Consider the following 10,112-nt stretch of genomic DNA (forward strand, 5'->3'; position numbering starts at 1 on the left):
GCATTTCTAATTCCGCATTTCTTAAAGGACTTAACAATTACTTCAGCCTTTACGTCCTCCCAAGATCTTTTTACCCACTCGCACACTTTTGAAATAGAGGGCCGCTTCATTCTACCTGAGGGTGTGAGGGCGTGATGTGGCTCTCCTATCCACTTGTTCCATCGTTCTGGTACTTTTTCCTTAAATGGCTTATTCACGGATACATCTAAAGGCTGCAATTGGCTAGTCAGTCCACCAGGAATGACAGCTATCTGGGTTTTTAATTTTTTCGCTTTATTCTTTATGGTTTCAGTTCTATGGGCACTGAACTGATCCAAAACCAAAGGAGAGGGTTTTCTTAACATTCCACTAGGTCGCTTTGCCCATACGTTCTGTAACCACAGTTTGATTCCAGCTTCGTCCATCTAGCCTTTTGGATGAACATGAATAATTACACCCATTGGAAGTTTTTCTTTCGGATGGGTTTTTCTTTTGAATATGAAAAACAGCGGTAGCTTTGTGCCTTTAGCACAACATGTTACAACTACCGTATATTGGGTTTTTCATGACCTGTGGTTTTTATGGTTATTGATTTAGACCCTTTAATACTCAGTCTTGTTGGATGGTACATCAAATGTGAGTGGAATTCATCCATATTTCCTATTTGACGAAGCTCAAAAGATTCTTGTATGCATTTATAACAAACCTATGAAATGCTAGTGTTTTTTCTTCATAATCTGCTGCCATTTTCTGTGCAATAGTTGTTTTTGTTCGCATTGATAAGCCTTGCCTTTTCATGAACCTGTAGCACCAGCACTCAGACCATGAAAAGTTCTGATTCCCATGTTTTTTTGCAAATCCTTTGGCCTCATTGATTATCTTTTGGTTGAAACACTTATCCCAGATTTCCTCTTATCTATCACCCACATTTTTACGGCATTTTCAAGTTCAGGCCAAGATGGAGCTGGACATTGAAGGTTATGTTTTTGTTTTTTAGCAGTCTTCAGTTGATCTTCCTGCAGTCGCCAAGTATGTATCATTTTTTCGGTAGGTAGTGGACCAAAATACCTTGCTGCTGCTCTGTTTCCATGTACTTTGGCATAGTTTAACACTCCTAGTTTATACTGAATTGTATAGCTTAATCTCTTGTTTCCTGTAGTCATATTTTCCAGAGTATTTTTTTTAACAAATAGTTTTAAGCACCGATACCGACACGTGTGTTGGCTGAGTCAAAGAAAGTCTATGTAAAGAAGGAAAGGCTCCATAGGCGTAATGTGACCGTCGAACCTGTTCGAACTTCAACATCAGCTTCGAGCTTTGGCGCTTTTTGGGGACAGATATTGCACGCATGCGCAAAATAATTATGGCAGATGTAGAAAACGTTATGTGTGTCTAGACCTTTATCCGGGCTAAAAATAGCATTCCGTATTGAAAGTTAAGCTGTGTCCTTCACATATAAGACGCAGATAACTTTTTTTAGAAAAAATTTAGGAAAAAAAGTGTGCCGTCAAATACGGTATTTCTTGCATTTTTAACTTTGTTAATTGATTACTGTTTTACATAATTCTTAGTTATTACTACAGTTAAAAGTCGTTAATCCGGACTCGTCGGGACTTCGGCGATTCCGGATTATCGATTTTTCCATATTATAGATCATCAGTTTAAATCTGGTAAGATGGCATGCAGAAATTATAAAATTAAAAATATGAAACAGTAATTTATGAAATAAAGAACAATTATGATCTAAAGGGTATCAAAATTTACGAAAAAAGAGCTTAATATTTATTTGTTTACTTTACCTTCTTCGCTATCGGAAACAAATTATAGTGAAGAGGAATTTGATTTTAATCATATCAAAGACGGAGTACATCGAGATGAAATACTACATTTAGTAAGGAATTATAAGCCAAATAAAATAAAAACATCTGCCCTGAAGATAAGGATAGTGCTGACAGATAAACTTCCAATTCACAGCGCCCCGCAGAGCAGCGTGAAATTGATAAACAGACTTCGGAATGGTTAGGTAAACAAAAGATATGCCTTTATCCATTTTTTGCAGCAATTCCACTTTTTGTTTAATGGACTTCGAAACATACTTTTGCTTTGTAGATCCTTTACATATTAGTAAATATATATCGGAAATTCTATTTGACATAATCGAAAGTTCAAGCTTACCTTTATAAAATTGCTCTAACAGTCTGCAAAAAATAATAAGCCGGATCCAATTCAAAGATTATGGAACAACGCAATCTGCAACATTAACTGAATTAGATAATTTTAGCTTAGCTTATACCGTCCATTGTAAACGTATTTTGCGCACGTGCACACGCATATTCGCAGCTGTAAAGGTCCAACGCGACGCTTGGCAGAAAGTTTGTAGCTTTGAGGTCCGGATTATAGATCATTCCGGATTATGGGTGTCCGAATTAACGACTTTTGACTGTACTGATTACTGTTTTACATAATTACCAATTTTTAAAATACTTATTGTCTTCTACATTTTAGCTTGGTGAAAAATTTGTCAGCAACAGCTAGTGACTTTTCAGGAAGGGAAGTGGATAATTGGAAAGTATCGAAATTTTATACATTTAAGTATTAACTGGTATTATCAATTTTTAAGTGATAACTAGCCAATAATGAAGCTGCTACATTATGATCAGCAATAACTAAATAATAAATATCATATTTACTCGCATATTTTCCCTTTGTTTTTCAAAACTTTTAGTGTACAAATTCGAGAGTGAAAAACTGTGCAAATATTTTAATTTCCAAAGGATGTGGTTATGGTAAGAACATAAAAAATGAAAAATACTCATGAATAAACTGTCAGTAACTATCATAATATTTTTAGTTTACAATCCACTAAGAATAAATAGTAACTTTAATATTACAATATCAATAAGATATTTTCATTTCTACTTCTATGTGTCCTAAATCACAGTTGCTCTTATTATTGTTAACTGTTATTTCTTAGATCTCAAATATTTAATGTTGCTGGAATTGCTTTTTGTCTTTGTCATCTGCTACAACTTCCAAGTCATTGCCATCTTTACCGTTGCCACCAAAAGCATTAGATATTCTCATTTTCTAGAAGCTCTTCACTATTACTACTTATCAACCAGAGCCCACATACCCAAAATCCTTGAGCAAATCAATTAATAAACAAAAGCAACCACTTAGCAGAGGAATCCACTTCAAAATTTAATGAAGTTCTTGAGGAAAGGGAAAATTATGTGACCACTTAAATAAGCACAAGGTTGTATGTGAGTAAATACGGTATACAAACAGCTGTTACAGCTATGTATAAATATAGCTATCTTTCTGCTAATTCCATATTTGATCTTGCTCTATTTACTTCCTCCTAGCTCTTTTTCATAACTATGAATTTTTTTAATGAGTAAATCATGAAAATAGAAGCTATTAATTTTTTTCAATATCATGCTGCATTATAAAGGAAATGGAAGGATAAAAATTGCCATTTGATGGAATTATAAATCACTCAATTTATTGTTCCGGGTTTTGTATTTATTTAGCTAATTTTAGTAGAATCAATTAAAATTGCTTTATATCCACGTGCAATGCAGCACGACACTTATTTGAAGAGAAAGCTATGCCAAAAAATTAAAAATACAGGTGCATGCGCATTTAATAAATAGATATCTCGTAATTGTACGCATTTGCTTTCTGGAAAAACTGAGAAAATACCAGAATATTTTCGTGCTTGATTTAAAAAATGGTTATAAAAGCCGGAGGAAAACATCTCAATTCATCTCAATTGTTTACTTAATTTTTGTGGTTTATTGTAGCGAATTCGTAGTGAGATCGGATTGGTTTTCTCTATTTTGAATTGAGTTCTGTTAAACATTTTAGTAGTTTAAAATATAAATACTGTGAGATATTGTGATACAGTCAAAAGTCGTTAATTCGGACACCCATAATCCGGAATGATCTATAATCCGGACCTCAAAGGTAAAGTCTATCTGCCCATAGGCGTTTACGCGTGCGCGCAAGACCTTTACGACTGCGCATATGCGTCTGCGCAAGCACAGAATACGTTTTTGCGTGCACGTTTAATGTATAACGGACGGTATAAGCTAAAATTATCTAATTATCTGTTTCAGTTAATGTTGATGATTGCGTTGTTCCTTAATCTTCGAATTGGATCCGGCTTATTATTTTTTGCAGACTGTAAGAGCAATTTTATAAAAGTAAGCTTGAACTTTCGATTATTTCAAATAGAATTTCCGATGCTGGAGCTCCCAAAGGATCTAGAAAACGAAAGTATGTTTCGATGTCCATCAAACAAAAAGTGGAATTGCTACAAAAAATGGATAAAGGCATATCCTTTGTTTATTTAACCGTTCCGAAACCTGTTTATCAATTTTACGCTGCTCTGCGCGGGGGGGGGGGAAGTCGTGGCGCGCAATGTACTGGAAGTTGATCTGTCAGCACTATCGTTATCTTCAGGGCAGATGTTTTTATTTCATTCGGCTTATAATTCCTTACTAAATGCTGTATTTCATCTCGATGTACTCTATTTTTGATATGATTTAAATTCTCGTCATTATAAATATCCCGAATACAAATCAAATAGTTTTCTGGTTGCAATTTTCTAATTTCGGCAATGCGTGTAATGTATGTCTTATGCATGCGTGTGTTGAAAGAAATGTTTAATAAAGTAAACAAATAAATATTAAGCTTCTTCTTTTGTAAATTTTGATACCCTTTAGATCATAATTGCTCATTATTTTATAAATTACAGTTTAATATTTTTAATTTTATAATTTCTGCATGCCATCTTACCAGATTTAAACAGATGATCTATAATCCGGAATCGCCGAAGTCCCGTTGAGTCCGGATTAAAGACTTTTGACTGTATTGTACGAATATCTCTGAGGAAATTTAAGCATTTTGTATTTATTCTTGGGATAATAATAAATTTTATTCACTTTTCATCAGACTCGTACATTCAATCCATTGTGAACCCGTACGTACGCAACAGTATGTTGCGAAAATATAACATTAATAAGCAAAACAACCCTTTAGATAAATGAAAAGAGCTACTACCATATCACTTATTTGCTATTAATTCAATACATTTTTATATGGCACATATTTTTTTTTGGCAAACATGTAATTTAGGAAAATTCATGACTCGGATTTGTACATAAAAGCTAAGAGAAAAGCTTGTAAATGTCTTCCATGTCCCCTAAACAATGGATATAATGTCCAAGATTCTTCTGGGACTATAGTTGTGGTACTATTCCACATTTTGATTACATATAATTGCCTTAGTGTTTACTTATTTTAGATAAGACTATGGAATTCTCCAATATGTTCTCTTTGTGACTATGGACAATATACAGATGAACATTTAAACATCTGCTCTGAACTTAACAGTGTCAATTCTCTAAGAAGAAATATTGAGAGGCATGACAGCTAATAACTTAAGAGTCAAATGCTAGCCATTTGTAAATAAATATATTTTTCAGCAATATATTACCAACAGCAGTATGAAAGGAACAGTTCTCGGTTAAGACCAACATATCTTATCTATCGGTAATGCATGTTGCACGTATGTTAAATCAGCAATCTTTTTTTAATTAATCTGAATTCATTATTTTGACAGATAACAAATGGATAGAATACGTAATGTAACTTAATACAGCAAAGAACTCGAGAGCTAATGAAAATATTATGTATCCACATTATGTATGGGGGAAAAAAAAAACGACTATCTATGCATTTTCTATATACAGAACTTGGAATGAACTATATATTCAATGGTCTTATCCATCCAACTGCATTAGTCTAAAGAAGTAAAAAATTAGGATGAAAAAATACTAACTTAAGAGTGATATTAATATTTTGATGGGGTGCAGTCTAGAGCGTAACTTATGATGTAAAGCAGTGATCTTCAAAATATGGGCCCTGGGGTCATAGGCGTAGCTAGAGTTTTCAGTGCCCTGGGTCAACTCAAGAGCTTGCATCCCTTACTGTATGCCCTGTAAATTATTAATAAAATAAAATAAATAACTAAATGTTTAAAAATGAAAGTGGGACTATGATAAACTCCTGCAATGGTTTATTAGTTTGCTAGTATCACCTTCTTCGAATAATGCGTCGTCTTCTGTTCCGTCAAGAGCATTTCTAATTCCGCATTTCTTAAAGGACTTAACAATTACTTCAGCCTTTACGTCCTCCCAAGATCTTTTTACCCACTCGCACACTTTTGAAATAGAGGGCCGCTTCATTCTACCTGAGGGTGTGAGGGCGTGATGTGGCTCTCCTATCCACTTGTTCCATCGTTCTGGTACTTTTTCCTTAAATGGCTTATTCACGGATACATCTAAAGGCTGCAATTGGCTAGTCAGTCCACCAGGAATGACAGCTATCTGGGTTTTTAATTTTTTCGCTTTATTCTTTATGGTTTCAGTTCTATGGGCACTGAACTGATCCAAAACCAAAGGAGAGGGTTTTCTTAACATTCCACTAGGTCGCTTTGCCCATACGTTCTGTAACCACAGTTTGATTCCAGCTTCGTCCATCTAGCCTTTTGGATGAACATGAATAATTACACCCATTGGAAGTTTTTCTTTCGGATGGGTTTTTCTTTTGAATATGAAAAACAGCGGTAGCTTTGTGCCTTTAGCACAACATGTTACAACTACCGTATATTGGGTTTTTCATGACCTGTGGTTTTTATGGTTATTGATTTAGACCCTTTAATACTCAGTCTTGTTGGATGGTACATCAAATGTGAGTGGAATTCATCCATATTTCCTATTTGACGAAGCTCAAAAGATTCTTGTATGCATTTATAACAAACCTATGAAATGCTAGTGTTTTTTCTTCATAATCTGCTGCCATTTTCTGTGCAATAGTTGTTTTTGTTCGCATTGATAAGCCTTGCCTTTTCATGAACCTGTAGCACCAGCACTCAGACCATGAAAAGTTCTGATTCCCATGTTTTTTTGCAAATCCTTTGGCCTCATTGATTATCTTTTGGTTGAAACACTTATCCCAGATTTCCTCTTATCTATCACCCACATTTTTACGGCATTTTCAAGTTCAGGCCAAGATGGAGCTGGACATTGAAGGTTATGTTTTTGTTTTTTAGCAGTCTTCAGTTGATCTTCCTGCAGTCGCCAAGTATGTATCATTTTTTCGGTAGGTAGTGGACCAAAATACCTTGCTGCTGCTCTGTTTCCATGTACTTTGGCATAGTTTAACACTCCTAGTTTATACTGAATTGTATAGCTTAATCTCTTGTTTCCTGTAGTCATATTTTCCAGAGTATTTTTTTTAACAAATAGTTTTAAGCACCGATACCGACACGTGTGTTGGCTGAGTCAAAGAAAGTCTATGTAAAGAAGGAAAGGCTCCATAGGCGTAATGTGACCGTCGAACCTGTTCGAACTTCAACATCAGCTTCGAGCTTTGGCGCTTTTTGGGGACAGATATTGCACGCATGCGCAAAATAATTATGGCAGATGTAGAAAACGTTATGTGTGTCTAGACCTTTATCCGGGCTAAAAATAGCATTCCGTATTGAAAGTTAAGCTGTGTCCTTCACATATAAGACGCAGATAACTTTTTTTAGAAAAAATTTAGGAAAAAAAGTGTGCCGTCAAATACGGTATTTCTTGCATTTTTAACTTTGTTAATTGATTACTGTTTTACATAATTCTTAGTTATTACTACAGTTAAAAGTCGTTAATCCGGACTCGTCGGGACTTCGGCGATTCGGATTATCGATTTTTCCATATTATAGATCATCAGTTTAAATCTGGTAAGATGGCATGCAGAAATTATAAAATTAAAAATATGAATCAGTAATTTATGAAATAAAGAACAATTATGATCTAAAGGGTATCAAAATTTACGTAAAAAGAGCTTAATATTTATTTGTTTACTTTACCTTCTTCGCTACTCGGAAACAAATTATAGTGAAGAGGAATTTGATTTTAATCATATCAAAGACGGAGTACATCGAGATGAAATACTACATTTAGTAAGGAATTATAAGCCAAATAAAATAAAAACAATCTGCCCTGAAGATAAAGGATAGTGCTGACAGATAAACTTTCCAATTCACAGCGCCCCGCAGAGCAGCGTGAAATTGATAAACAGACTTCGGAATGGTTAGGTAAACAAAAGATATGCCTTTATCCATTTTTTGCAGCAATTCCACTTTTTGTTTAATGGACTGTCGAAACATACTTTTGCTTTGTAGATTCCTTTACATATTAGTAAATATATATAGGAAATTCTATTTGACATAATCGAAAGTTCAAGCTTACCTTTATAAAATTGCTCTAACAGTCTGCAAAAAATAATAAGCCGGATCCAATTCAAAGATTATGGAACAACGCAATCTGCAACATTAACTGAATTAGATAATTTTAGCTTAGCTTATACCGTCCATTGTAAACGTATTTTGCGCACGTGCACACGCATATTCGCAGCTGTAAAGGTCCAACGCGACGCTTGGCAGAAAGTTTGTAGCTTTGAGGTCCGGATTATAGATCATTTCCGGATTATGGGTGTCCGAATTAACGACTTTTGACTGTACTGATTACTGTTTTACATAATTACCAATTTTAAAATACTTATTGTCTTCTACATTTTTAGCTTGGTGAAAAATTTGTCAGCAACAGCTAGTGACTTTCAGGAAGGGAAGTGGGATAATTGGAAAGTATCGAAATTTTATACATTTAAGTATAACTGGTATATCAATTTTTAAGTGATAACTAGCCAATAATGGAAGCTGCTACATTATGATCAGCAATAACTAAATATACATATCACTATTTACTCGCATATTTTCCCTTTGTTTTTCAAAACTTTTAGTGTACAAATTCGAGAGTGAAAAACTGTGCAAATATTTAATTTCCAAAGGATGTGGTTATGGTAAGAACATAAAAAATGAAAAATACTCATGAATAAACTGTCAGTAACTATCATAATATTTTAGTTTACAATCCACTAAGAATAAATAGTAACTTTAATATTACAATATCAATAAGATATTTTCATTTCTACTTCTATGTGTCCTAAATCACAGTTGCTCTTATTATTGTTAACTGTTATTTCTTAGATCTCAAATATTTAATGTTGCTGGAATTGCTTTTGTCTTTGTCATCTGCTACAACTTCCAAGTCATTGCCATCTTACCGTTGCCACCAAAAGCAATAGATATTCTCATTTTCTAGAAGCTCTTCACTATTACTACTTATCAACCAGAGCCACATACCCAAAATCCTTGAGCAAATCAATTAATAAACAAAAGCAACCACTTAGCAGAGGAATCCACTTCAAAATTTAATGAAGTTCTTGAGGAAAGGGAAAATTATGTGACCACTTAAATAAGCACAAGGTTGTATGTGAGTAAATACGGTATACAAACAGCTGTTACAGCTATGTATAAATATAGCTATCTTTCTGCTAATTCCATATTTGATCTTGCTCTATTTACTTCCTCCTAGCTCTTTTTCATAACTATGAATTTTTTTAATGAGTAAATCATGAAAATAGAAGCTATTAATTTTTTTCAATATCATGCTGCATTATAAAGGAAATGGAAGGATAAAAATTGCCATTTGATGGAATTATAAATCACTCAATTTATTGTTCCGGGTTTTGTATTTATTTAGCTAATTTTAGTAGAATCAATTAAAATTAGCTTTATATCCACGTGCAATGCAGCACGACACTTATTTGAAGAGAAAGCTATGCCAAAAAATTAAAAATACAGGTGCATGCGCATTTAAATAAAATAGATATCTCGTAATTGTACGCATTTGCTTTCTGGAAAAACTGAGAAAATACCAGAATATTTTCGTGCTTGATTTAAAAAATGTTATAAAAGCCGGAGGAAAACATCTCAATTCAGTTGTTTACCTTAATTTTTTGTGGTTTATTGTAGCGAATTCGTAGTGAGATCGGATTGGTTTTCTCTATTTTGAATTGAGTTCTGTTATAACATTTTAGTAGTTTAAATTATAAATACTGTGAGATATTGTGATACAGTCAAAAGTCGTTAATTCGGACACCATAATCCGAATGATCTATAATCCGGACCTCAAAGGTAAAGTCTATCTGCCCATAGGCGTTTACGCGTGCGCGCAAGA

Source organism: Stegodyphus dumicola, chromosome 8 (assembly GCF_044657685.1).
Source record: "Stegodyphus dumicola isolate Sdum_Otavi_A_Nest chromosome 8, ASM4465768v1".
Classification (NCBI taxonomy): Eukaryota; Metazoa; Arthropoda; class Arachnida; order Araneae; family Eresidae; genus Stegodyphus; species Stegodyphus dumicola.